Consider the following 27,902-nt stretch of genomic DNA (forward strand, 5'->3'; position numbering starts at 1 on the left):
TAGAAATTTGGCAAAGGGGTCGCTCTCATGTCAGGAACGTGTATTTTGCCATGGCTGTGAAAGTCTACTAAAGTCTGGCCAAGTAACAAGCTTCTAAAAATGGCAGTTTGCACATGCCCAGGAGAGGTTTTCCTGCCATTGCTCTGCCCGCTGCAGCTGTGGTGCCAGGTATCAGAACTGAGGCCTGGTCTACACTATGATTTTAGGTCAAATTTAGCAGCGTTACCTCGATTTAAGCCTGGACCCATCCACACAATGAAGCTGTTTTTTTCGACTTAAAGGGCTCTTTAAATCAATGTCTTTACTCCACCTCTGACGAGGGGATTAGCACTGAAATCAGCCTTGCCAGGTTGAATTTGGGGCAGTGTGGAGGCAATTCGATGGTATTGGCCTCTGGGAGCTATCCCAGAGTGCTCCCATTGTGACAGCGCTCTCAACTCTGATGCACTGGCCAGGTAGACAGGAAAAGACCCGTAAACTTTTGAATCTCATTTCCTTTTTGGCCAGAGTGGAGAGGTGCAGGTGAGTGCAGATCTCATCAGATCTCATCAGCAGTGGTGACTATGATGGAGACCCAGGATCGCAAAAGAGCTCCATCATGGACCGAATGGGAGGTACAGGATCTGACCGCTGTATGGGGAGATGAATCTGCGCTAGCTGAACTCCGTTCCAGTAAATGAAATGCTAAAACATTAGAAAAAGTCTCAAAGGGCATGAAGGACAGAGGCTGTAACAGGGACGCACAGCAGTGCCAGGTGAAAATTAAGGAGCTAAGGCAAGCCTACGTAAAAACCAGAGAGGCAAACGGCCGCTCCGGATCAGAGCCCTGACCATGCCGCTTCTACGATGACCTGCATGCCATGCTAGAGGGTGCAGCCACATTACCCAAACCCTGTGCTTTGACTCCGTCAATGGAGAATCATGCAACAGGGAAGTGAGTTTTGGGGATGAGGAAGATGATGATGAAGAGATTGAAGATAGCTCACAGCAAGGAAGCGGAGAAGCTGGTTTCCCCAATAGCCAAGATGTTTTCCAACCTGGACCTAGAGCCAGTAACCACCGAACCCACCCAAGGCGTGCTCCCGGACCCTGAAGGCGGAGAAGGGACCTCTGGTGAGTGTGCCTTTGTAAATATTACACATGGTTTAAAAGCAAGCTTGTTTAATGATTAATTTTCCCTGGCATTCACGGACAATACAGCTACTGGAAAAGTCTGTTAACGTGTATGGGGATGGAGCAGAAATCCTACAGGGACATCTCCATAAAGCTCTCCTGGATGTACTCCCAAAGCCTTTGCAAAAGGTTTCTGAGGAGGGCAGCTTTATTCCATCCGCCAGGGTAGGATACTTTACAACACCAGGCCAGTAGCACGTAGTCGGGAATCATTGCATAACAAAGCATGGCAGCATACGGTCCCAGTGTTTGCTGGCATTCAAACAACATCCGTTCTTTATTTTGCTGTGTTATCCTCAAGAGAGTGATATCAGTCATGGTCACTTAGTTGAAATAGGGTGCTTTTATTAAGGGGACATTCAGAGGTGCCCGTTTCTGCTCGGCTGTTTGGCTGTGGCTGAACAGAAATGTTCCCAGCCGTTAGCCCCGCGGTGGGGGGAGGGGTGAAGCGTGAGTGATCTCTCATGCCGAACCGGCAGACCCTCAATACAAGAGGCAAAATGCGACCTTGTAACGAAAGCACACGTGCTGTGTAATGTGAACAGCAAGGTTTAACGTGAGAGTGTGTACCCATTTTGCTCTAAAATGTGTCTTTTTAACCACTCTCCCTTTTCCTCCACCAGCTACAAATGTTTCTCCTTCGCAGAGGCTAGTGAAGATTAGAAGGTGAAAAAAACGCACTGGGGATGAAATGTTCTCTGAGCTTCTGCTGTCCTCCCACACTGACAGAGCACAGCAGAATGCGTGGAGGCAGACAATGTCAGACTGCAGGAAAGCACAATACGAACGCTAGGAGAGGTGGCAGGCTGAAGATGATAGGTGGCATCAGCTTGCTGACAGAAGGCAAGAGTCGATGCTCAGGCTGCTGGAAGATCAAACTCATATGCTCCAGCGTATGGTTGAGCTGCAGGAAAGGCAGCAGGAGCACAGACCGCTGCTACAGCCCTATGTAACCAACAGCCCTCCTTCCCAAGTTCCATTGCCTCCTCACCCAGATGCCCAAGAACGCAGTACGGGGGCCTCCAGCCACCCAGCTACTCAACCCCAGAGGATTGCCCAAGCAACAGAAGGCTGGCCTTCAATAAGTTTTAAAGTTTTTAAGTTTTAAAGTGCAGTGTGGCCTTGTCCTTCCCTCCTCCCCAACCCCACCCGGTGCTTCCCTCCTCCTCCACCCCTCCCAGGATACCTTGGCTGTTATCTCCTTATTTGTGTGATGAATTAATAAAGAATCCATGAATGTGAAGCAACAATGACTTTATTGTCTCCGCAAGCAGCGATCAAAGGGGGGAGGGGAGGGTGGCTAGCTTACAGGGAAGTACAGTGAACCAAGGAAGGTAGGGGGGTCATCAAGGAGAAACAAACAGCACTTTCACACTGCAGCCTGGACTGTCATGAAACTGGTTTTCAAAGCTTTTCTGATGCGCACCGCGCCCTCCTGTACTCTTCTAACCGCCCTGGTGTCTGGCTGCATGTAATCAGTGGTCAGGCGATTTGCCTTAACCTCCCATCCCACCATATATGTCTCTTCCTTACTCTCACAGATACTGTGCAGCGCACAGCAAGCAGTAATAACAATGGGAATATTGGTTTCGCTGAGGTTTATCCAAGTCAGTAAACTGCGCCAGCGAGCTTTTAGACATCCAAATGCACATTCTACCACCATTCTGCACTTGCTCGGCCTATAGTTGAACAGCTCCTGACTACTGTCCAGGCTGCCTGTGTACGGCTTCATGAGCCATGGCATTAAGGGGTAGCCTGGGTCCCCAAGGATAACTATAAGCATTTCAACATCCCCAATGGTTATTTTCTGGTCTGGGAAGAAAGTCTCTTCCTGCAGCTTTTGAAACAGACCAGAGTTCCTGAAGATGCGAGTGTCATGTACCTTTCTCGGTCATCCCACGTTGATGTTGGTGAAACGTCCTTTGTGATCCACCAGTGCTTGCAGCAGCATTTGAAAGTACCCCTTTCAGTTTATATACTCGCTGGCTTGGTGCTCTGGTGCCAAGATAGAGATATGGGTTCCGTCTATCACCCCACCACAATTAGGGAATCTCATTGCAGCAAACCATCCACTATGACCTGCACATTTCCCAGAGTCACTACCCTTGATATCAGTAGATCTTTGATTGTGTGGGCTATTTGGATCACAGTAGATTTGCCCACTCCAAATTGATGCTCGACTCTGCTGTCTGGCATTGCAAGCTTCCAAGGGCTATCGCCACTCGCTTCTCAACTGTGAGGGCTGTTCTCATCTTGGTATTCTGGCACTCAGGGCAAGCGAAAGCAAGTCACAAAGTTCCATGAAAGCGCCCTTACATATGCAAAAGTTTTGCAGCCACTGGAAATCGTCCCAGACCTGCAACACTATGCGGTCCCACCAGTCTGTGCTTGTTTCCCGGGCCCAGAATCGGTGTACCAGAGCATGAACTTGCCCCATTAACACCATGATGTGCACATTGCTGGGGCCCGTACTTTCCGAGAAGTCTATGTCCATGTCTATGTCCTCATCACTCTTGTCACCGTGCTGCCGTCGACTCCTCGCCTGGTTTTGCTTTGGCAGGTTCTGGTCTGCATATACTCCAGGATAATGTGCGTGGTGTTTACAGTGCTTTTAATTGCTGCGGTAATCTGAGCAGGCTCCATGATCCCAGTGCTATGGCATCTGGGCTGAAAAAAGGCGCAAAACAATTGTCTGCTCTGACGGAGGGAGGGGCGACTGACAACATGGCTTACAGGGAATTAAAGTCCACAAAGGGGGTGGCTTTGCATCAAGGAGAAACACAAACAACTGTCACACAGAATGGCCCCCTCAAGGATCGAACTCAAAACTCTGGGTTTAGAAGGCCGTTGATTTCCTGGTGGGAGGGAGGAAGCAAATGAATACAAAACAAATCCGGTCTATTTCTTGTTTTGATCCACTCCATCTTTCTTTTACATCTTTAGGGTGGCAGCAGACGGTGCAGTTCGACTGCTAGTCATCATCATCTCCTGGGTGCTCAGCAGAAGATAGGATTGACCTGGCTGAGTCACTCCCATGTCTGCCCAGGTGCCCCTGACTGACCTCACCGAGGTCAGTTAAAAGAGCTCCCAGGAATACAAAGATGACAGCTACTAGTCGTAACGTACCGTCTTCTGCCAAAAGGCAATGAGCTGCTGATGTGTAGCAATGCAGTCTCACGTTTGCCAGCACCCAGGAGTGCGGGCTCCATGCTTTCCATAGTATGGTGTCTGCACAGGTAACCTAGGAAAAAAGGCGCAAAACGATTGTCTGCTGTTGATTTCAAAGGGGGGGGGGCTGACGACATGTACCCAGAATCACCCACAACACTGTTTTTGCGCCATCAGGCTTTGGGATCTCAACCCAGAATTCCAAGGGATGCAGAGACCGCGGAACTGTGGGATAGCTACCCAGAGTGCAACGCTCCGGAAGTCGACACTAGCCTCGGTACTGTGGACGCAGTCCACCGACTTAATGCACTTAGAGCATTTTTTGTGGTGACACACACAATCGACTGTATAAAAATGAATTCTGAAAAACCGACTTCTATAAATTCGACCTAATTTCGTAGTGGAGACATAGCCTGAGAGCAGGAACAGTTTCTCCCATGCTTTCTATGTTAGTCCTGCTGGTGCTGCCAGTGAGGAACAGGAGTCAAACTGACTTGAATGCAGGCGGGCTAGGAGCAGTGTTGGGAGAGCAGGAGATGGGAAGGAAGGATGAGAATCAGGTAGTGGAAGCAGACATGGACAGGAGCAAAGAGGAAGCAGAGATAGAAACAGAGGTGGAGAGGGACCGAGGAGTCTATAACCAATAGATCCCACTACCCTCAAGAAACTGGAATAGGAACCAAGATTCTTGAGTCGCTACATTCTTCTGTTGTCAGCAAATAGCTATGAAATCCACTGGAAAAGAGGGTCTCTCATCTCCACTCTTATGGCTGGTCCACACAGAAATTAACAGCCTACTACTATTACTATTAACTCAAGGGGTAGATCTAACCCTGCTGATGACCCAACTGAGAGTGAACATGGTTCCACTGGATGGATTTCTGGTTGTCAATTTGCTTTTTAAAAAACTTAATAAACTACATTACAAAACAAAACAACTATGTTAAAAGAATATTAGGATTACAAAGTCAAATACAAATGTTATGCAGAATTAAGGTTGCCTATAGAACCTTAAAGTGGTCCCCTTGTGCATATGCATTATGATGATGTCTTTAATTACATGATCACATCCTGTTTATTCCATAGGATTCTTTACTTCCTTCAGTGCACACAATGGACCGGGCCCTGGGAATGAATCAGAGTTGTGTAGTTAATGAGTGTTGTCTGTAGTACCTGCGCTTCATTGATTCCAGAAGCTGGAAGGTATGAAGTGAATGAGGCAGGTGATTGCAGGAAGAACAATGATGATGTTGTTGAAGTCAGTTGAATGCCACCCTGGATAACTAGATTCTATCCCTACCTCTGCTACACTTAAACCAAACAGATGCCACTAATTGAATGTCTTGTTTTCTGGGACTCTGAGGTCTGATTTGCAGAAAACTGCTGACGGTTCACAAGTACAACTGAGGTTAATAGGAGCGGTGTTTTAAACATATAAAGTTCTATAAAAATACTGATAAGGAACTGATGTATAGTCTAACTAATGTGCTAGGTGATGTACAGAGAAATAGGAAACAGACTATAAGCACTCCACATATTTTAGGAAGATTATTTAAAACTATAGTTTGTGCTTTGTGTGTTAATAGTTTTATCACTTAACTGCTCTCCTCTGCCAAAAAAACAAAAGGCAGCAAAGAATTACAAATGCTCAGAAAAGGAAAAATGCTCCATTTGTATTTGAAACTAATGATTGCTTCTGACAGCTCAGCATTTTGCTAATGGTTTGTTTCACAGTTACATTTCAGACACGATTACATTTAATGAAGGAAAAATATCATTTGACATCCGAGTGGTAAAGCAGGAAGGCAAATTATATAATCTCAAGTCTTTTTCTTGAAAACATCTTTGACTGTGCTCAAATAGGCTTTGTCAAGAAAATTCTACAAAATTTTGCTATCTTTATAGTTGTAAGTCTGACTTCAGTGCATTTACTCCTGATTTACACTGATGTACTGATCAAGAGAATTTGGCCCATAAATATTTAAAATTGGCTAAACGTATCCACTCTGCAATAGATGGAATAAAAATGGTAGCGAGGTTTTAACAGAACTGTGTCTGGAAGAACATAAAAATCATTGTAAAACAAAAGACCGATACTCTGTTAAAAGAAATGGAACACATTACACCTACTGTAATTATTATATGAAATATTTCCATATCTTTAATATAGTAGTTAACCACCTGAATGTAATATATATTTCAAGCAGGGCATCTCCTTGCTCATTTAAGTAACTAGTTAAGAACAGACTATTGTAATGCAGACATGCAAGGTGACAGAATGAAGTTGCTGTGGGACTCTTGCCTCAGGACTGCCTCACTTTTTTCTTATTTTAATCACAATCTGAATATTTTATTAATGTCATTTTTGTGTGTGGATTACATATTTGATTGAAAGAAACTATATTTATTAGAAAAACCTTTTTATACATCTCACACCAGATCTTTACTGAACTAGCTGCAATTATATGTCAGCAAGATGCCATTTATCAAACTTTTCACATTATGTTCCCAGATGTTCAGCAAAATTATCTTGCCACTTGAAATTATTTCCCCCGGTATTCAAGAAAAATGAAAAAAATGTATCTGAAATATTGTTCCACAGGAATGAAGGGGGAACTCAAACATTATCTCATTACAGGCCTGCACAGTTCTTTTTAGCAAACAGTAAATTTAGTAAGATGAATCCCAGATAAATAAATATTTTAGCGGCTCTCAAGAGGCTTTTTCCTCAGGAAGTCAGAATGCGTCACTTCATCTGGCCAAGGCAGAATATTATCTTCCCTGCATTTTTTGCAAGTGAACCATCGAAAGGATAGCCACAGGGTTAAATCTACAGCAACTGAACACCCCAAGTGTCACAACTTGGCAATGGTTTTTCAGAGCCTAACCTAAATTTTAATCAGCACACATAAACATTAAAAACACGATGTTGAAAAAAGTCACACTAACCAGAACATTGTGGTTTATTTCTGTGTCAGAAAGATCATTCTTTCTATACAGTTCTCATCAAGTCAACATACAATAATTATATTCTGTGTTCCAAACAAGTGTTAGATCAACCGTCATGTTATACTGGCAACCATGTGTTTCTTATCAGGTTCCCTCATATTTTTTTTTTCATTTCTGTGTTTGTAGAAATGTAATTTAAAGATTGTTTAAAAATTTCAGCCTATATCTTGAAGTACAAGCTTAGGTATAAGAACAGAGTTTGCTTACACCACAAGTAACTCCTCCTTTATTATTCTTACATTTTATGCATTCGGGATTGTGGCATCATTTCCTAGAACAATACTGTCGATACTCCTTCCAGAAGCAGCTAGCAAACACACCTAATAACTGGGCAGGGAAAAGATAGTATTGTCCCTCTTTGAAAACATTTTACCTCTACTTTGATGTGTTTAGCCTATACTAATCACCTCTCCATAATCAGCACACACAGATTGACAAAGCCAGAAGGGTACTCAGAAGTCACTTACTACAGGACAGGCCCAACAAAGAAAGTAACAGAACATCACTAGCCGTCACCTACAGCCCCCAACTAAAATCTCTCCAGCGCATCATCAAGGACCTACAACCTATCCTGAAGGACGATTCCTCACTCTCATAGACCTTGGGAGACAGGCCAGTCCTCTCTTACAGACAGCCCCCCAACCTGAAACAAAAACTCACCGGCAACTACACACCACATAACAAAAACACTACCCCAAGAACCAAACCCTTCAACAAACCCCGGTGCCAACTATTTCTGCATATCTATTCAAAGGATATAATCATAGGACTTAACCATGTCAGCCACACCCTCAGGGGCTCGTTCCCCTGCACATCTACCAATGTGATATATACCATCATGTGCCAGCAATGCCCCCCTGCCATGTACATTGGCCAAATCGGACAGTCTCTACACAAAAGAATAAATGGACACAAATCTCACTTCAAGAATTATAACATTCAAAAACCAGTAGGAGAACACTTCAATCTTCCTGGACACTCAATAACAGACTTAAAAATGGCAATTCTTTAACAAAAAAACCTTCAAAAACAGACTCCAAAGAGAAACTGCAGAACTGGAATTAATTTGCAAACTGGACACCATCAAATTAGGCCTGAATAAAGACTGGGAGTGGATGGGTCACTACAAAAACTACTTTCCCCCTGCTGATACTCAACCTTCTTGTTAACTGTTTGAAATGGGCCATCTTGATTACACTGAACTCATTAGCACTACAAAAGTGATTTTCCTCACTTCTTGTCAACTGTTGAGAATAGCCCACTTCCACCTTCATTGAATTGGCTTGTTAGCACTGACTCCTCACTTGGTAAGGCAACTCCCATCTTTTCATGTGCTGTGTATTTATACTTCTCTACTGTATTTTCCACTCCATCCACAAAAGCTTACGCCCAAATAAATTTGTTAGCCTCTAAAGTGCCACAAGGACTCTTCATTGTTTTTCCCAATAAAATACAGTTGCAGGATAGCTTACAGCAATGTCCCTCTCCAGCAAAGCTATTACAGTAAAAGGATTTATAATTTCTGTATGAAAGTACTGCACAATCAATACGGGTGGGAAATGTTTGCATACTGGTTGGACATGGTCTCTGTAAAAGGAGCCAGGAATGTGGAACTTTGAACTCCTGCTATGTGTTTGCAGTCAAGCTTTCTGTTGAGACAACCTTGGGGCGAAAGGGAGTGAAAGGATGAAGAGTGATGTATCCCTGGAAATAAGTTTGTGGGGTACATTGAATGAACAAGTTAGATGATCATTAAAACTTATTATTAAAACAGTGGTGGTGGTGGTGGTGGGGGGGGGGGGGGTTAAACGGCCTTATTCAGTATGGCCCAATGTTCCAGTGGCTTTGCATTCAGTACATTGTAAATTCACATGGTTTTGTACTGCATTGTATCTTTAGGTTCCGACAATCAGGGGATCTAACTGCAGTACGAGGAGCTCTCTCGTTGCTGCTGTATCAACACGGAACCTGAGTAACCACAATCAGCAGAGAGGGTACTGGTCCTGGATTTCTGGCTTCTTTAAAGCAGCAACCTCCTATTGAGTTGTAGAATAACAGAAAATGGCCCATCCACTCTATATTAGGAATCCAAAGTGACTGAAAGACAAGCTCTGCATAGGTGATCTACTTATATGCTCTTGCCATTTCCAGTGGCAAAGGATTAAAATATAGAATTATGACAATATACTCACATTATTCCTATTTAAAACCAAATATAAAACTCGTATTAAGATGATCATGTTGCAGACTATGAACAAAGGACCAGCCAAACTTATGCTACTGATTTTTTCCCATATATCTCAGTGGATCTAGTATATAACAAAGAAGGGCACCCTGAAAAATCAGTCCATACTCCTTCACAGAACATCCCTAATCTATGACATATGATGAAAGCAGCAGCAATAGCAGGCTGGAACAGGCAAACAATTTTCCATGTATTGCAATAAATATATATATAACATTAGAGCAAAATGTTAAATCAGAGCTGATAATCCAGTTAGACTAAATACAAAATGTAACCAAACCTTCTATTAAAATAAAATTTTAATTCAATCAACTTAGAGGTCCACATATCCTCTATAGTAAAGGATAAAAAGACTCCTATGTCTGCCGCTCTACTTCGCTCTGATTAGGCCTCAACTGTAGTATTTTGTCCAGTTCTGGGCACTATATTTCAGGAAAGATTTGGACAAATTGGAGAAGGTCCCGAGAAGAGCAATGAAAATGATTAAAGGTCTAGAAAACATGACCTATGACGGAAGACTGAAAAAAATGGGTTTGTTTAGTCTGGAAAACAGAAGATTGAGAGGGAACATGATAACAGTTTTCAAGTATATAAAAGGTTTTCACTAGGAGGAGGAGGAATTTTTCCTCTTAACCACTGAGGAGAGGACAAGAAGAAACGGGTTTAAATTGCAGCAAGGATGGTTTAGGTGGACACTAGGAAAAACTTCCTAACTGTCAGGGTGGTTAAAGCACTGGAATAAGTTGCCTAGAGAGGCTGTGGAATCTCCATCATTGGAGATTTCTAAGAGCAGGTTAGAAAAACACCTGTCAGGAATGGTCTAGATAATACTTAATCCTGCCTTGAGTGCAGGGGACTGGACTAGATGACTTCTCAAGGTCCCTTCCAGTCCTATGAGTCTATGATTTCAGTCACCCAGTCCCAACCTCTGTCGGTCAGAGGTTTAAGGACACCCAGAGCTCGGGGTGTGTTCCTGACCATCTTAGCTAATAGCCATTAACAGACCTATCCTCCAGGAATGTATCTAATTCTTTTTTGAACCCTGTTATACTTCTGGCCTTCACAACATCCCACGCTAACAAGTTCCACAGGCTGACTGTGTTTGTTTCTATTAATTTCATCGGGTGACCCCTGCTTCTTATGTTATGTGAAGGGGTCAATAACACTTCCTTATTCACTTTCTCCTCACCATTCATGATTCTATAGACCTCTATCATATTCCCCCTCAGTGATCTCTTTTCTAATCTGAACAATCCCAGTCTTTTTAATCTCTCCTCATATGGAGGCTTTTCCATACCCCTAATTTTTGTTGACTTCTTCTGTACTTTTTCTTATTCTAATATATCTTTTCTGAGATGAGGTGACCAGAACTGCAAGCAGTATTCAAGATCTGGGTGTAACATGGATATATATATAGTGGCATTATGATATTTTCTTTCTTTATTATCTAGCCCTTTCCTAATGGTTCCTAACATTATAAGATTTTTTTGACTGCCGCTGCATATTGAGCAGATGTTTTCAGAGAACTATCCACAATAACTCCACAATCTCTAGAGTGGTAATTGCTAATTTAGATCCCATCATTTGGTATGTGTAATTAGGATTATGTTTTCCAAAGCACATTACTTTACCTTTATCAACACTGAATTTCCTCTGAAATTTTGTTGGCCTCTCACCCAGTTTCATGAGATTCCTTCATAACTTCACATTCAGGTTTGGACTGAAATATCTTGAGTAATATTGTATCATCTGCAAACTTTGTCACCTCACAGTTTAGCCCTTTTTCTAGATCATTTATGAATACATTGAACAGCACTGGTCCTAGTACAGATCCTTGGGGGACCTCGTCATTTGCCTCTCTCCACTGTGAAAACTGGCCATTTATTCCCACCCTATCTTTTAACCAGTTACTGATCCATGAGAGGACCTTCCCTGAGTCTTATCCCATGACAGTTTACTTCACTTAAGAGCCTTTGGAGAGGGACATTGTCAAAGGCTTTCTGAAAGCCCAAGTACTCTATATCTTCTGGATCACCCATATCAACATGTTTGTTGACACACTCAAAAAATTCTAGTAGATTAGTGAGAAATGTTTTCCCTTTACAAAAGCCGTGTTGCCTCTTCCCCAACATATGTTCATCTATGTGTCTGACAATTCTGTTCTTTACTATAGTTTCAACCAATTTGCCTGGTACTGAAGTTAATCTTATCAGTCTGTAACTACCAGCATCACCTCTGGTGCCATTTTAAAAACTGGCATTACATTAGCTATCCTCCAGCTACCTGTTAGTGAGGCTGATTTAAGCAACAAGTTACATACCACAGTTAGTAGTTCTGCAATTTCATATTTGAGTTCCTTCAGAACTCTTGGTTAATACCATCTGGTCCTGAGGACTTATTACTTTTTAATTTATCAATTAGTTCCAAACCTCCTCTATTGACCCCTTAATCTGGGACAGTTCCTCAGCTCTGTCTCCTAAAAAGAATGGCTCAGATGTGGGAATCTCCCTCACATCCTCTGCAGTGAAGACTGATGCAAAGAACTCATTCAGCTTCTCCACAACAGCCTGGTCTACTTTGAGTGCTCCTTTAGCGCCTCGAACATCCAGTAGCCTCACTGATTGTTTGGCAGGATTCCTGTTTCTGATGTACAGTCAGTCGCATCATAAGTACATTTAAGTTACGCGAATTCAACTATACGTGCTCGGCAAAAAAAAAAAGAAAAACAAGAAGATACCTGTAAATAGTGTAGGTGACTCCACCGAATGAATGCATGCCCTGGAGTGAGCATGAGATGGGAGATGTGAATCTGCTGTTCCCTCAGTCGGTCTCAGTTCCCATGTGCCTCTCGTAGTGTGAGCATCTCGCTGTGGTGAGTATGATTCTAGTGTTTAAAGATGTGTATTTTTCACACAACATGGCCCCTAAACGCAAGCCAACTACTTCATCTGGTGCTCAACTGAAGAAACAGCAATCTGTTCCAATGGTGGAGGAAAAACTGGCTGTGTTGGACTTATTGAGAGATGGTATGTCAGTCTCCAATGTGGCACATAAATATGGCTGCAATGAATCTAGCATCCATGCCATCAGGATTTGAGAGAGAGAAATTCGTCAAGCCGTGGCATCAAGTGCTCCAATAACAGCTAAGGTGACGAGCCAGGTGCGTGATAAGACTTTAGTGAAGACTGAGAAGGCATTAAACTTATGGCTGGAAGACATGAACCGTAAATGTGTGCCTATAGATGGCAACACATTTCGAGAAAAGGCTCTTAGCCTCTATGTGCTGCTCAAATCTCCTGCTGAAGAGGGACAGCTTTCTGATGAGAAGAAATTCAAAGCCAGCCAAGATTGGCTTAACAGTTTTAGGAACCACTTCAACCTCAAAAATGTGCACATTATTGGTGAAACTGCATCTGCCAATGAAGAGGCAGCAAAAGCCTACCCCGAACAATTAAAAAAAATCATAGAAGAAAAGGGCTATCTTCTGGAACAAGTTTTTAATGCTGATGAGACTGGGCTCTTCTGGAAAAAAATGCCTAACTGCACTTACATTTCAAAATCAGAAGGACAAGCCCCTGGCTTCAAAGCAGCTAAGGACTGCATGACTGTGCTGTTTTGTGGCAATGCGGCTGGGCATTTAATAAAGTCAGGCTTGCTCTACAGGGCTACAAATCCCTGTGCACTCAAAGGCAAGAACAAAAATCTCCTGCCTGTGTTCTGGCAATCAAATAAAAAGGCTTGGGTGACGGCAGCATTATTTCTGGATTGGTTCCACAAATGTTTCATTCCAGAGGTCATGCGGAACCTTGAAGAGAAAGGACTTGACTTTAAAGTGTTGCTGATCGTAGACAATGCTCCTGGCCACCCTGTGGCACTCCGGTTTCCACATAACGATGTTGAAGTTGTCTTTCTCCCCCCCAATACCACCTCCATCCTCCAACCTCTCAATCAAGACATGATTTGCTGTTTCAAGGCCACGTACACGAGGCGTAAGTTCTCACAGATATATAGTGCTATGGATGCTGATCCCAATCTTAATGTGATGGAGTGTTGGAAGTCCTTCAACATTGCCGATTGCATTACTTATATTAAACAGGCAATGGATGCAATCAAGCCTGAAACAGTCAATGCATGTTGGCGAAACCTATGGAAAGAATGTGTGAATGAGTTTAAGGGTTTCCTGACCATTGACAAAGAAGTGAAATGCATTGTTCAGGTGGCCAGGCAAGTGGGTGGTGATGTCTTCGTTGACATCCTTGAGGAAGAAATTGAAGAATTAATTGAGAGCCATAGGGAAACACTGACTAACAAAGAGTTAGAGGAACTGATAAAATCGTCTACAGACGACAAAGATGATGATGATGAAGAGGAGGAGCCAGCAAGTTGGAATCTTCATAAATTTCTTGAAGTGTTCCAAGCAGTGAAACACTTGAATGATTTAATTTCTGAATACAATTCCTCTATGGAACGAAGCCTCAAAATCACAAGCAGTATTACGGATGATTTGAGACCATATCAAGAAATGTTTCAGCAGCTCAAGAGACAACAGTGACAGTTGCCGATCACCATGTTTTTCAAGGAAAAACAACCAGCAGCAGATGAGCCTACGCAATCAACTTCTCAAGCTGAACCAGAGCCAAAAGCTTTGTCTATGACTCGCTCTCCCTCACCCAAACTCTCCGGCACCTCCATCTCCTGGATTGACATCAAGCCTAATGACCCCCTGTAATTACCCCCTGTAATTGAAAATACAGTACTATAAAATTATATTTTGCATATGTACTCTTTATTATATACTATATATTTCTGTATACATTATACATTTATACATATTACTGTACAGTGTTGTATATACAAAACTATGTACAGTATACTGTACTTTGTGGGCGATTTAAGGGATTTTCAAGGGTAATTTTGACTATACGCGATTTTCATCTTACGTGCTGACTTTAGAACCTAATCCCTGTGTAAGATGCGACTCCACTGTACTTAAAAAAATTGCTGTTAGTTTTTGAGGATTTTGCTAGTTGCTCTTCAAATTCTTTTTGGCCTAATTATACTTTTATGCTTGGCTTGCCAGAGTTTATGTTCCTTTCTACTTTTCTCAGTAGGATTTGATTTCCAATTTTTAAAAGATGTCTTTTTGTCTCTAACCACATCTTTTATTTTGTTGTTTAACCATGGTGGCATTTTTTTTGGTCCTCTTACTGTTTTTTTTTAATTTGGGGTATACATTTAGTTTGAGCCTCAGTTATGGTGTTTTTAATAAGTTTCCATGCAGCTTGCAGGAATTTCACTCGTGTGACTGTTCCTTTTATTTCCATTTAACTAGCTCTCTCATATTTGTGTTGTTCCCCCTTTTGAAATTAAATGCTACTCTGGCAACTGGCCCCTTTCCCTTAATTAGCCTCCATGCTTCAGGGTGTTCAGCAGGCCAGCATTTCCCTGCTAATGTCTCCTGGTGTCTGCCCTGCTATGCATGAAGAGGCAGCATTTAAGACGACCCTCTTCTCCTAGCTCATCCCCAGCTGGCTGGGGGAAAGGGCCCCACCTTCTCTGTAAGCCCTCTGGCCTAGGGCCCTTAAAGAAACAGTAGCAGGATTGCGTCCCAAATACTTCTTACTCTCAGGACTGCTTCCCTCTCTCCCAGTGTCTCCCAAGTCCTTGTATAAATAATCAGACCATTTCAAAAGGGCCGTGACACAGTGAGCTATTAAGCACAACTACTTTAAGAGGTAGACTACCATGTCATAGGTCACAAGCATGATTTTAAAAAGGTTTTTGAAAGTGCATTAATTGGAGAAACCAAAGCAAAACAAAACTGGCCTGATGGCATAGCATGGGGTAGGTGGACTTGTCCAAATTAATTCATTTTGGCTAATTTTTAGAAATTCTCTTTTTACTTTCAATTTCCTGATTTTGCCATGTATTCAATAAGAAAATTGCATTTCTAGTTTTCTTTACTGCAGCAAACTCTCAAGTTGCCAACTTCTTGCTCGGAATGTTTTTTAAATTTTATTTCATTATTCTGAAAGATTTATCTTGTTTTGTCTTTTAGTGATTTACCCCACATTGTTATTAGGTATGATGATTAGAGTATCTTTTACAATAAGTACATTATGTTTGCCCTTTACTCTCATGGTCAACAAGATCAAAGCTAACATTATTAGTTAACCTGCTAGTTTCCTTTCCATCATATTTCTATGAAATGTCAATGAAAAAAAATTACAAAAAGGTATTTTTAGTCAAATATATACAGCTGTAATTAAAAACAAAAATTAAGGATGGGATTTTCCAAAGCACTCAGGCACTGTTCTTCTCATTGAAGTCAATGGCAATTTGATTTTAATGAGATCAGAATCAGGCCAATGCAGAACACTTTGGAAAGGCCCTGCTTAAGAAAATCCCACCTTAATTGTACAAAAAACGGAAGGCTTTTGAGATTGTTGGCTTGAAGAATATACATTTGGATATCAGAAAGTGAACTCTGCACCTGTTTGTCTTCAAGATATGAAAATAAAGCAAGGTAAATATTTGAAGAATTAGAAATTGCTTTTATAAAACTGTGGAAGTATCTGAAAACCCTCTGGCCCCGCAGTTCCCCGTGCTAGCTACAGATCTGCTTTAATATTTTCCATTTCAAAGAAGGGTCTAATTAAAAACAAGACCAATGCAAGCCTAAACAACGTTCCATTACTAACTCATAGGAAGGTAGGGCTTCTGCATTTTAGCTAAAAAGCTTTCACATCCTGGAAGAACTAGAGACAGATGTGTCAGGAAAATGAGCTGCCAGAATTTTTTTTTGAATTTTTATTTTTGTAAAGCTTCCACTCAAGCCATATTCCCTTGTTACATAGTGTTCAGAATACTCTATTTCTGTCTCTGGTGGAGAAGGGGAAGTAATTGCTAAGAAGGTGTTGGGATCTGTCACTTTAGAAGGAAATATTTTCAATATAGAACACCTAAAAATCCAGACTTCAATTAACACTTTATCTGTTCTGGAAGATTAATGGTATTAATTGTGGTTTCAGCTTTTAAAAATTCAAGAAATAACAACTTGTTACTACTCTGCCAACAGTTTATAACATCAGAAACAATGTAGGTGTATGTAATAATCCTTATACATCCACAGACCGGATATCTGAAATGTTCTATAAAAAGTACCTTTGTTTCTTCTATTGTAACTAGCATTTAAAGACAGCTAGGTGATATTATGGAACATGCCCATTTCCCAGAGGGACAAGGGGGAACACATTCTTTCATCTTGTACTAAACAGGGGCCTGCTGTTCTGTCCTCCACCTGGATTGTTACTTAGAAGGTGTACTCTACAGACTTTGATTGCTTGGGTCAGTAAGCTCTGGAGAAAACGACACCCAAAACACATTCAAATTACATCAAAAGGAGAAACACCGGGTACTCAAATAACCCAAACATTCCATTTTAATTGTTGCCTGGCTTTCTTTGAATAAAACGGTTGACTTCACAAGACCATGTATGCGTACACCCTTTATTTATATTTGTTTTCATTTGAACCAAAACACTTTAGCAAGATTGACCAACAAGACAAACATGATCATTAGACTCCTGGAGTCTGATAGCCTCTTCAGCTACACTTTTGCCAAGCAATACCTTTCATGATATCAGAACCCCCACCACCACATTATAAGGACTTTGAAGAGTACATGATTATGTCAACACTTAGAAGTGTCAAAGTGACATAGCTTGAATTCAACAACGCCCTCTTTACTAATGCGCTGTCTTCTGTTCTTGTCACAACGATAAAGGCTTGACACTGACAGCAGAATAACAGATGCACCCTGAAACACAAAGCATATGACTGATGAAGCACAGACCAAGCAGTTACTGTTACTGCAGGTGTGGATACGCTTGTGGCATTCACCTAGGTGAAGACAGTGAGTGGGAAGTGAAAGGACTCTGTGTTAGAGTGAGATTGTGTGTATGGGAATAACCGAGGGATTAATTAAAACAGAAAAAACAGGGAAGGGTCAGACTCTGACCTAGATGTGCAAATAGCTTCTAAGGAGGTAAGTGTGCATGTGCAGCCAGTATACTGTTCCTACAAGTAACATTTCCTTTCTTCTCTCCTTTGTACTTAACAAATGATATTTACTAGACACAAACATGTGCCACAATGAAACTTTCCTCCTCTTCATACTTTCAAACTGCATTATGTCAGAGACCTGCACTGAAGGGCACTAAACCCCTTGTTTCTTCAGCAAATAGGAGAGAGCCTCCCACAGGCTCAGGGGAACGTTGAAAACCTACTCTTAAGGTCTAAATTTATATTTGATTAAATACAGATAATTTTAAAATAAAATAAAAGTTAAAGATCAGATACTTCTTGTATAAACTGCTAAAATCTGAAAACCATTGAGGCTATCAATCACCTTTTCAGAGCAGCATTGGAACTCCTACCTATTTTGATTTAAAAAAAATAAAGACATATGTCCGCAAGCAACCCCCATGCACCTCAGTCTTCCCCAAACACTCATTCAAAACGATGGCCATTGCACTGTGTAGTGAAACTAAACTATTTGGGCTTCTAGGACAAGTGGGAATGAATTTCAAAGCCTTCACATTGATTGTCCTGCCAGCGGCTTTCTCCCTTATGAATCAGCAGATTTAGTTTGAGTGCCTCTGTCAGTTGCAACATTGCCTAGATTATACAGTGAGAGATAGAGTGTTTCAGGTAGGCAGGTCCCAGGCCATTTAGGGCTTTATAGATTAACACAGAGGTTCTCAAACTATGGTCCACAGACCACCAGTGGTCCATGAGCTCCATGCAGGTGGTCTGCGGATAGTTCCCTGTAAGTGGAGCTTCAGTCTTCATGGTTGAGGATGTTAGGGAGATTCCCAAACCTGAGCTGGCTTTTGTAGGTGACAAATAGGAGAAATTGTCCCAGATTGAAGTGTCACTAGAGGAGGCTTTGGAATTAATAGCTAAACTTAACAGTAACAAGTCACCAGTACTAGATGGCATTCACCCAAGAGTTCTGAAAGAACTCAAATGTGAAGTTGCGGAACTATTAACTATGGTTTGTAACCTATCCTTTAAATTGGCTTCTGTACCCAATGACTGGAACATAGCTAATGTAATGCCAATATTTAAAAATGCTATAGAGGTGATCCCAGCAATTACAGACCAGTAAGTCTAACGTCAGTATCAGGAAAATTAGTTGAAACAATAGTAAAGAATAAAATTGTCAGACACATAGAAGAACATAACTTGGGCAAAAGTCAACATGGTTTCTGTAAAGGGAAATCGTGTCTTGCTAATCTATTACAGTTCTTTGAAGGGGTCAACGAACATGTGGACAAGGGGGATTCAGTGGACATAGTGTACTTAGATTTCTAGAAAGCCTTTGACAAAGTCCCTCACCAAAGGCTCTTACGTAAATTAAGTTGTCATGGGATAATAGGGAAGGTCCTTTCATGGATTGAGAACTGGTTAAAAGACAGGGAACAAAGGGTAGGAATAAATGGTATATTCTCAGAATGGAGAGAGGTAACACGTGGTGTCCCCCAAGGGTCAGTCTTAGGACCAGTCCTATTCAACTTATTCATAAATGATCTGGAGAAAGGGGTAAAAAGAGAGGTGGCAAAGTTGCAGATGATACTAAACTGCTCAAGATAGTTAAAACCAAAGCAGACTGTGAAGAACTTCAAAAAGATCTCACAAAACTAAGTGATTGGGCAACAAAATGGCAAATGAAATTTAATGTGGATAAATGTAAAGTAATGCACATTGTAAGAAATAACCCCAACTATACATACAATATGTTGGGGGCTAATTTAGCTACAACGAACCAGGAAAAAGATCTTGGAGTCATCGTGGATAGTTCTCTGAAGACATCCATGCAGTGTGCAGCAGCGGTGAAAAAAGTCAACACGATGTGAGGAATCATCAAGAAGGGGGTAGAAAATAAGATGGACAGTATCTTATTGCCTTTGTATAAATCCATGGTACGCCCACATCTTGAATACTGTGTACAGATGTAGTCACCTCATCTCAAAAAAGATATACTGGCACTAGAAAAGGTTCAGAGAAGGGAAACTAAAATGATTAGGGGTTTGGAATGGGTCCCATATGAGGAGAGATTAAAGAGGCTAGGACTTTTCAGCTTTGAAAAGAGGAGACTAAGGGGGGATATGATAGAGGTATATAAAATCATGAGTGATGTAGAGAAAGTAAATAAGGAAAAGTTTACTCGTTCCCATAATACAAGAACTAGGGGCCAGCAAATGAAATTAATGGGCAGCAGGTTTAAAATAAATAAAAAGAAGTTCTTCACACAGCACATAGTCAACTTGTGGAACTCCTTGCCTGAGGAGGTTGTGAAGGCTGAGACTACAACAGTGTTTAAAAGAGAACTGGATAAATTCATGGAAGTTAAGTCCATTAATGGATATTAGCCAGGATAGGTAAGGAAGGGTGTCCCTAGCCTCTATTTGTCAGAGGGTGGAGATGGATGGCAGGAGAGAGATCACTTGATCATTGCGCGTTGGGTACACTCCCTCTGGGGCACCTGGCATGGGCCACTGTTGGCAGACAGGATACTGGGCTAGATGGACCTTTGGTCTGACCCAGTACCGTCATTCTTATGTTCTTATGTTATGTTCACTGAGATCACTTAGAGGGAGAGATTAATGAGTCTACTCTACAGCCTTAGCTAAGAGCCAGCTGATTTTTGGCTCATGGGGTAGAGGCTGATGCACTAAGCTTCAGAGGTCCCAGGTTTGATTCTGCCCGCCGATGATCAGGGTTTGTTGGCATTACACATGCACCATAGTAGCAAGGTCCACACCCAAAAGGAAAAGATGCAACCTCCTGTGACTGTGGCTTTGACTCTGCCCCTTCCAACACACTGGATGAAGCAGCTATGCTGGTGCATCAGACAATGTATCTTGGGAACCACAGCAGCAGGGCAAATGGGAAGTAGACTATGGGTGGGAATGCTCCACAGGCAACCCAACATGTTGCCCTTTACTTAGGGCAGATTTGTCATCTCAGAATCTAGCCTTATAAAAACAAGGTAAAGCACAACAGAGCAGCACACACATCTCTACACACTGTGAAGTGTTCCTCTTGCATATCTAGAAAAATGGTGTGGTTCTTTTATGTTTTTAAAAAGACTTTTGCCCATACCCACAAGTAATCAATCTCCTGGGTTTGGATCTGCCTGAAACCATGTACCTGCTTCCCTCCCATACTGTGTTTGTTAGTTTTAAATGGAGGATGCGAAGGACGGGACTTGTACGTATTTAGCAGGCTCATTTCTACATTCTTACAACTATTTATATTATACTTTTGGAATGGTATATTTTTTTAGGGACAAATTATCAAGAGTTCAATAAAATCATATTTATAACTTACTATAATGCACTTTGAATTACTTTGCAAAGTCATTTTCTCAAAGAGATTTCCTTGTAAATTATGTTTGTCAGGAGGCATGCTCTGATATCTATATGTGAAACTTATAATTTAAAAACACAACCAAACTCTCAAACAATCATCTCTATGCTGAATATAAGGAATTGCACTTAGTCAATATCTAGCTTAAATTACTGTATGTGCCATAACAATATATTAGGCCAGATCCTTCAGGTGTGGCGCAACTGCCAGTAAAATCTGACCCTAAAGATGGCTTCCTTTACCCAGAAATCCTCTGGTGAAGAAAAGTCAACACTAGTGGAAGAGCCCCCACATTCCCTCACCTCCTTCTTGCTGCTGGCAGAGCTAGGAAAGAGGTGCATGAGTGGGCAATACTGTGCTATGCTGATACTCAGCTATGTTTTCAGACTTTTGTAGCCACTGCAGCCTGATATAAATATATGCAGCCTTGAGGCTGCTCTTGCATGACACAGGGAACCCTGTACAGAACGGCAATTGGAGCAGGAGGAGAAGAGTGCGAAGTTGGGCTTTAAGACATCTTTGCACATACCTCCTGACTTTCACTTGGTCCAGTTTATCTGCACAACAGGACCTAGCCCATTATTGTTACTCAGCTATCACCTGAAGTGATAAAAAGTTATTAAAAGCAGCAATTCATTACACTCCACTCCCTACCTGGCACTTTAATATGAACCAACATAAGTCAATTATTCCCTTGCATTACATGCAAATGTGTTCTTACTGCATCTACTCACGATTGATACCCTTTGCTGCCTTATTATTTATTTTGGTGCTAATTATTTGTTACAAGGAAAACAAATGTGGGGCTTTGTGCAGAATAGCAGGTATGCCTGCTTATGGATATTTAAAGATTATTTTAATTTCACATGCCTGATCATGCTAATGTAATACCTAATCTACACATTTGGACAAACTTTCTGATTTTGCAAGTATGCTTAGCTGTCGTTATTGACAGCTGTACAAAACTGATTTGCTTCAGTGACTATTTGCTGTGATCTCCACTGAGCAAAATAAAAAAAAGTTCCCCATTTTAGCCTCCTCACTACATCCATGTAATTTACCATAGGCTACTGCAATGCTTTATCTACTGTGCAACAACATGCTAACTGTGCAAAATTAGGTAATGAAAAACAAGGTGCCCCCTTAGAGAATATTGTAATTCAGCCAATAAAAAGGCAAATTATAGACCAGGGTGTAAAATGACACTGGCATTCATTAATATTTAATGCCTTACAAAAGCATACAACAGAAATATGGTCCAACAGTTCTTGGACTGCATGTATCAGACAAAACAAACTTGATTTACAAGTGACATTACTCCTTAAAAATAATACTAAAAGCAGGTTGCAAGGACTCTTCCTTTAAAATATTTAACTGATTTCATTATGAGAGTCATAAATCACATCTTTAACATATGGCAATTTTGTGGAAACTATCATCTACAAGAAGAGGTTATTCATCCTGGACAGTAACTGTGGTTCTTCGAGTTGTGTGTCCTTATGGGTTCTCCGCTTCAGGTGCACATGTGCCTTCCTTGATGGGAGATTTTCCATTAGCAGTGCCCCATTTTGCCCGCACATGCGTCCTACACATCTTTGTGCCATGCACTCAGGCTATACTGGACAGAATGGCGAACCACCCTCAGTTCCTTCTCTACCCAAATGTCTCACGGAGAATACTCCAAAGCCAAGGGGAAGTAGGGCAGGTAGTGGAGCACCCACGGGGGACATATCTCAAAGAACCACAGTTACTTCACAGCAAGATGAGTAACTTCTTCTCTTCTTCTTCGTGTCCCTATGGGTTCTCCACTTCAAGTGACTCCTAAGCTGTATCCTTGTTGGGAGGGAGGAGCTTCAGAACTGAGTCCAGAAGTGAAAACAGAATAGCACTACCAACTACTGCATCAGATCTGGAGGCATGGATCAAGGGAAAGTGCTTAGAAAATGTATGTATTGAAGCCCATATAGCAGCTTTACATATGTCAAATACTGGAACATTTTTGAGTAATACTATGGATGTTGTTTGTGACTTGGTAGAATTTGCTCCACTCTATATGGGGAGTTGAGCACTGGCTGCATCATAATAAGCAACAATACACGCAGAGATCCACCTTGACAACCTCTGAGTGGACATTGTGGATCCCCTGGACCTGTCTGCAATGGAAACAAATAATCTATGTGACCTCAGAAATTGCTTGGTCCTATGTAGACAGAAGGTCAACAACCATATGACATCTAAGCTATGTATGGAGCCTTCCTGCTGAGACTTCTGTTGGTGGTGGGTTTTTTTGGTGTGGGGGGTTGGAGAAGGAAAAGATGAATGGACTGGTTAAGATGAAAGTCCGATAATACCTTAGGTAAGAATTTTGGGGGACAGGATAATACAGCATCCAAGTGAACTTTGACCATGGTAGAGCAGACAGACTCTAGCCCTGAAAACCATTGAGAAGCCATGCCCTGAGGCAGAGGACTTCTCGGTTGGGATGAAGTAAAACTAGCTGCCTCTTGAGAGAGGAGATGAGGAATGATCAGAAGTTTGATTGCTGGGCAGATGGACAGGTGAAGCAGGTAAGGATACCAAGCTTGTCTTGACCAAGTTTGAAATATAAGAATAACCCTGATTTTGTCCTGTCTGAGTCTGTTCATCACTCTCAGTATTAAGAATATTGAGGGAAACACATAGAATAGGCTCTTCATCTCAAGTGGGAGAAAGGCATCTCTCTTATTGTTCACAGAGGTGCCAATAAAGTCCATCTCTGGAAGTCCCCAATTTTTGAATATACCGTGGAAGGTTTTTGAGAGTCCAATTCCCATTCCTAGTCCTGGGAGAAATGCCTACTGAGAGCATTGGCTGTGATGTTCTAAATGGTGGGGAGGTAGAGAGCTGAAATATGAACATGATGAATTATACACCAGTTCCAAAATTTCATTGCTTCAACGCACAAAGAGGAGGCTCTTGCCCCTCCTTGCTAATTGACAAAAAACATGCAAGCCACATTGTCTGTCATGATCCTGACTGATTTGCCTTTGATGAGGAGAAGGCAGGCATTCCTGACTGTCCTGACTTCCAACAGGTTGATGTGGAGACTGGTTTCCTAAGACAACCATCTGCCCAGGACTGTGTGATTATTGAGATAAGCTCCCCACCCCAACAGGGATGCATCTGTCGTCACGGTGATCGTTGGAGTTGGACGAAGGAAAGGAATGCCTATACCAACATTGTGCTGATCTTTCCACCAGTCTAGAGAATCTTTCATGTGATGGGGAACTGAGATTTGTTTGTCTAAGCTGTGCTTGTTCAGTAAATAGGTCATTCTGAGTTAGCCCTGGAAGTAAAGAAGGCATAGCCTTGCATGATTGGTAACAAAGATGTAAGCTACCATGTGATCCAGGAATTGTAGACAGTTCTTTACTGAGGTTGAAGGAATCTCTTGAATGGTCCTGACTAGATCTGATAACATTATGAATCTGCACATGAGAATCTAGGCCCTGGCTCTCAACGAATCCAAGGACACCCCTATGAACTTTATTTTCTGTACAGGGGTTAAACATATTTTTTTTTACATTGAGTTGAAGACCCAATTCGAGGAACACAGGAAGGCCCTTCTGAGTGGATGACAGGACTGCTTTGTAAGATCAACCCTTGAGTAGCCAGTCATCGAGGTATGGGAACATTAAAATTGTCTCTTGACGAAGATATGTGGCCACTGCCACTAGGATGTTTGAAAACTCCTTTGGAGCCAAGGAAAGCTCGAAGGGAAGTACCCCATGTTAATTAATCATAACATCACACAGTATATGAATAATAAACTAAAGTTATTGGCTACATTTCTCCCCTTGAGAGGGTATTATTTCACTGTTAAGTGATGATAAGATAATAAGAGCCCTGTCACACAAATATTACATGACACTATACAGCAACGATTAATACAATAATACATAGAAAACATAATTGATATTTTAAATGTTATATGTAACAACTTTATATACACACCATGATTTTATACTTACTATGGATTAGAGTTTGGTTATTTTTAGAGAGATTATTTTAAGTGGTAGCTTTTTTCTTTTTTTTTTGCATTGTGGTACATAATTATAATTATATGGAACATTTGGAACTTGATGTGGGCTGATGTTATGCATGTTTTTATAAGATTTACATTTTTATATACTTTTCTATATTAATTTAGCTGCTGCTGGTCATGTGACAGGTGGAGCTGTGCTTGATGGTACTGGCCTGGAGGGCTTATACTTGCCCTCTTTGTCCCATGTAGATGGTTCTAAGGCTTGGTCAGAGCTCCGTTTGCCTTTAGATGAGCTCCAAGACTTTCCAGTCCCACTGCTATCAAAGGAATCTTTCACCTCTACAGTATAGAGCTGAGAGGCCGAGGCTTCTGAGAGCGTTGATCTAGCGGGGAATCAAGCTCTTTTAGGAGCAGGCTACTTACAAAGGGAGCCAGAGCTCCTCTTCTTGGGCCCTTCACTGAGGTCTTTAGAATCTTCAGTTTCCTGTGGGAGACCTAAGCCAAGCTGAAAAGAATGCTGTATCTGTCTAGAGATGGGCATCTGGGGAAAGAGAGGGTCTCCTGACCTCTGTCTAAAGCAGGGCGAAATGAACTTTCACAATCAGTAACCTCAGCTTGATCTCCACCTTGTCCTAGACTTAAAGGCCAGGGAGAAGTTACACTCCTGGGGAACATGTGACTCCCCCAGCCAGCAGGCACACAGGCGGGCACTAATCAGGATACCTTCCTGCAAATGAGGCAGTGTTTGAACACTGGAAAGGCCAGGATGCCCTTCCAAGGAAGGCAAACTTGCTTTGAGGGAGGAAGGGAAACAAAACTAACCCTGCCATTACTAACGAAGCCTAAATCAGCTAACTATAAACTATTTAACAACTAAACTAACAACTCTAATATAAACAATTTTTGCCAAGGCACACTCAAGGTGGACAGTGCTAAGGCTCCATCTCAGGCTGAGGCGGTTGAGAAGAAACTGAGGGAGGTTCACCTGCGCAGTCCTACATAGCCTCAGTGCGTGGCATGACAATGTATAGGAAGCATTCATGAGCCAAACGGACACTGCTAACAGGAAATCTCTGATTAAGGGCTTGAGAGGCTGATGCTCACCTGAACTGGAGCTCCTATAGGGATGCTACTTAAAGAATAGATAGTTTATGAATGACCTACTCATGATATCTTAATTTTAACAATTTTCTTTGATTACTCAGAGTGACATACATTTTTGTATGGTTTTTCCCCATTAATGCTATATTGCAAGGGAACATTTTCACATCACTTTACTCCAGCATTTGCTGCTCTAAGAGTCAAAGGGAGTTTAGTTTCTTATAATCTGAAAAACTTTAAAGTTGAAGTTGACACCATCATCAAAGGAACCTTGATACTTTATTTGGTCTCTAAGGAGTAACCTAAGTGAATCGTCATATCTTCACTTGTTTCAGACTGAAAGAAATATCAGGGTTTTTTATATCCTGATAATGGAGCATTTAAAGGAAAACTAGCAACTTTTCCCTTGCAGAAAAGTCGTACTAAATTTAACAGAAAGACACACTTTTTCTATCATGCATTTTCTTTCTAATCTTTTTATAGACTATAATGGAAAGTTATCGCTGTACTATGGAATTTTATAAGACTGTTTAAAACAACTATTAAGTCTACAGGTTGAGAGTCAATTCAGCTGAACCCTATAACATTTCTATCAAATCATATAGACTTAATTCCTATTAAATTCTTTCTCCATCCAGCTATATTCTTTATGCACAAGGTAAGTGTTTATCAAATGTGGTAATGGACTTCAATATGCTAAGAATAAATTGAATTAACATAGAGATAGCAACAATTTATTTAACCAAATAGCACAATATTTGAAGGGGAGGTCTAGAAGCCACCTTCTGTTTTCTTTTCTTAACTATTCCCTGCATGTAGTGCCTGAACTAGCCATTAAACTGAATCAGCATAATATTATGCTTTCTTATTTAGTTAAAAGCTGGATGACAAAACCATACAGTCATAAGTCAATTTACAAAGACACTTATATCTAATAAATAGATCTCACCTTTTCTTCCCCTTTGTCAAGAGGGAAAGCGGCATGACAGCCTCACAATGACTCATTAGAAAGCACAAACACATGAACCTGTTTTAGGGGCATCAAGTCATCAGTCTTTCGAAAGCCGACAAGAAGTGTTTGTCATTCCAATACTGCTCGTATCTCCCAAACTCAAAGATAAAACTCCAAGATAATACCCCCATCAATCTCAGAAAGAGTTAAAAGAGGAGTCAAGAAATAAACAGTACCGAGTCATGTTACCAAGCAGGATTCCACATGCTATTAATTTCGACTTAGAAACCAATTAAGACACCTAATCAGCCATTACCCTTCTGAAGGATACAAATGCCCTATCCACTTGCTTAGAATAAATAAAAAGTGATACTTTGAAATACTTTAGAAAATGTTTAAGCAAACAAGGTGGGTTGGTTCGGGCATTCAGCAAGATGATAATTTTCACCACAAGCAGTGGTACAATTATGGAGCATGTTTCTGATCTGAAAATATGGTGAAGGCTCTCTCTTAGCATGATTTTTCATTGTGTTTAAATAGGTCACCTTCAATACAAAGGGGTGCAAAAATATAACAAGATACAGCTCATACCTCTCATAGCCCCAGTTTAATCAGCTACATAGAATGATATGGAGAATTGTGTTTTGTCTTCATTAAACTCAATAGCTGCTAGCACAGAATGGCTTCTTGCTTTTAACAAGCTGTTGATCAAAACTGGACAAATCCAATATAAATAGAAAACATTTCCTGATATGTCAATGTGCAGGAACTGTAATGAACTGGGCTAGCTAATAA

At 41.2% G+C, this 27,902-nt stretch overlaps 1 protein-coding gene across 2 annotated transcripts in view; it reads right to left on the reverse strand.

Moving 5' to 3' along the window:
* The window catches only part of LOC115635506 (protoheme IX farnesyltransferase, mitochondrial), a 159,894-nt gene that overhangs the window by 54,236 nt on the left and 77,756 nt on the right, over positions 1 to 27,902 (reverse strand). The window lies entirely within an intron of this gene.

The sequence above is a fragment of the Gopherus evgoodei genome, chromosome 15, assembly GCF_007399415.2.
Source record: "Gopherus evgoodei ecotype Sinaloan lineage chromosome 15, rGopEvg1_v1.p, whole genome shotgun sequence".
Lineage (NCBI taxonomy): Eukaryota > Metazoa > Chordata > Testudines > Testudinidae > Gopherus > Gopherus evgoodei.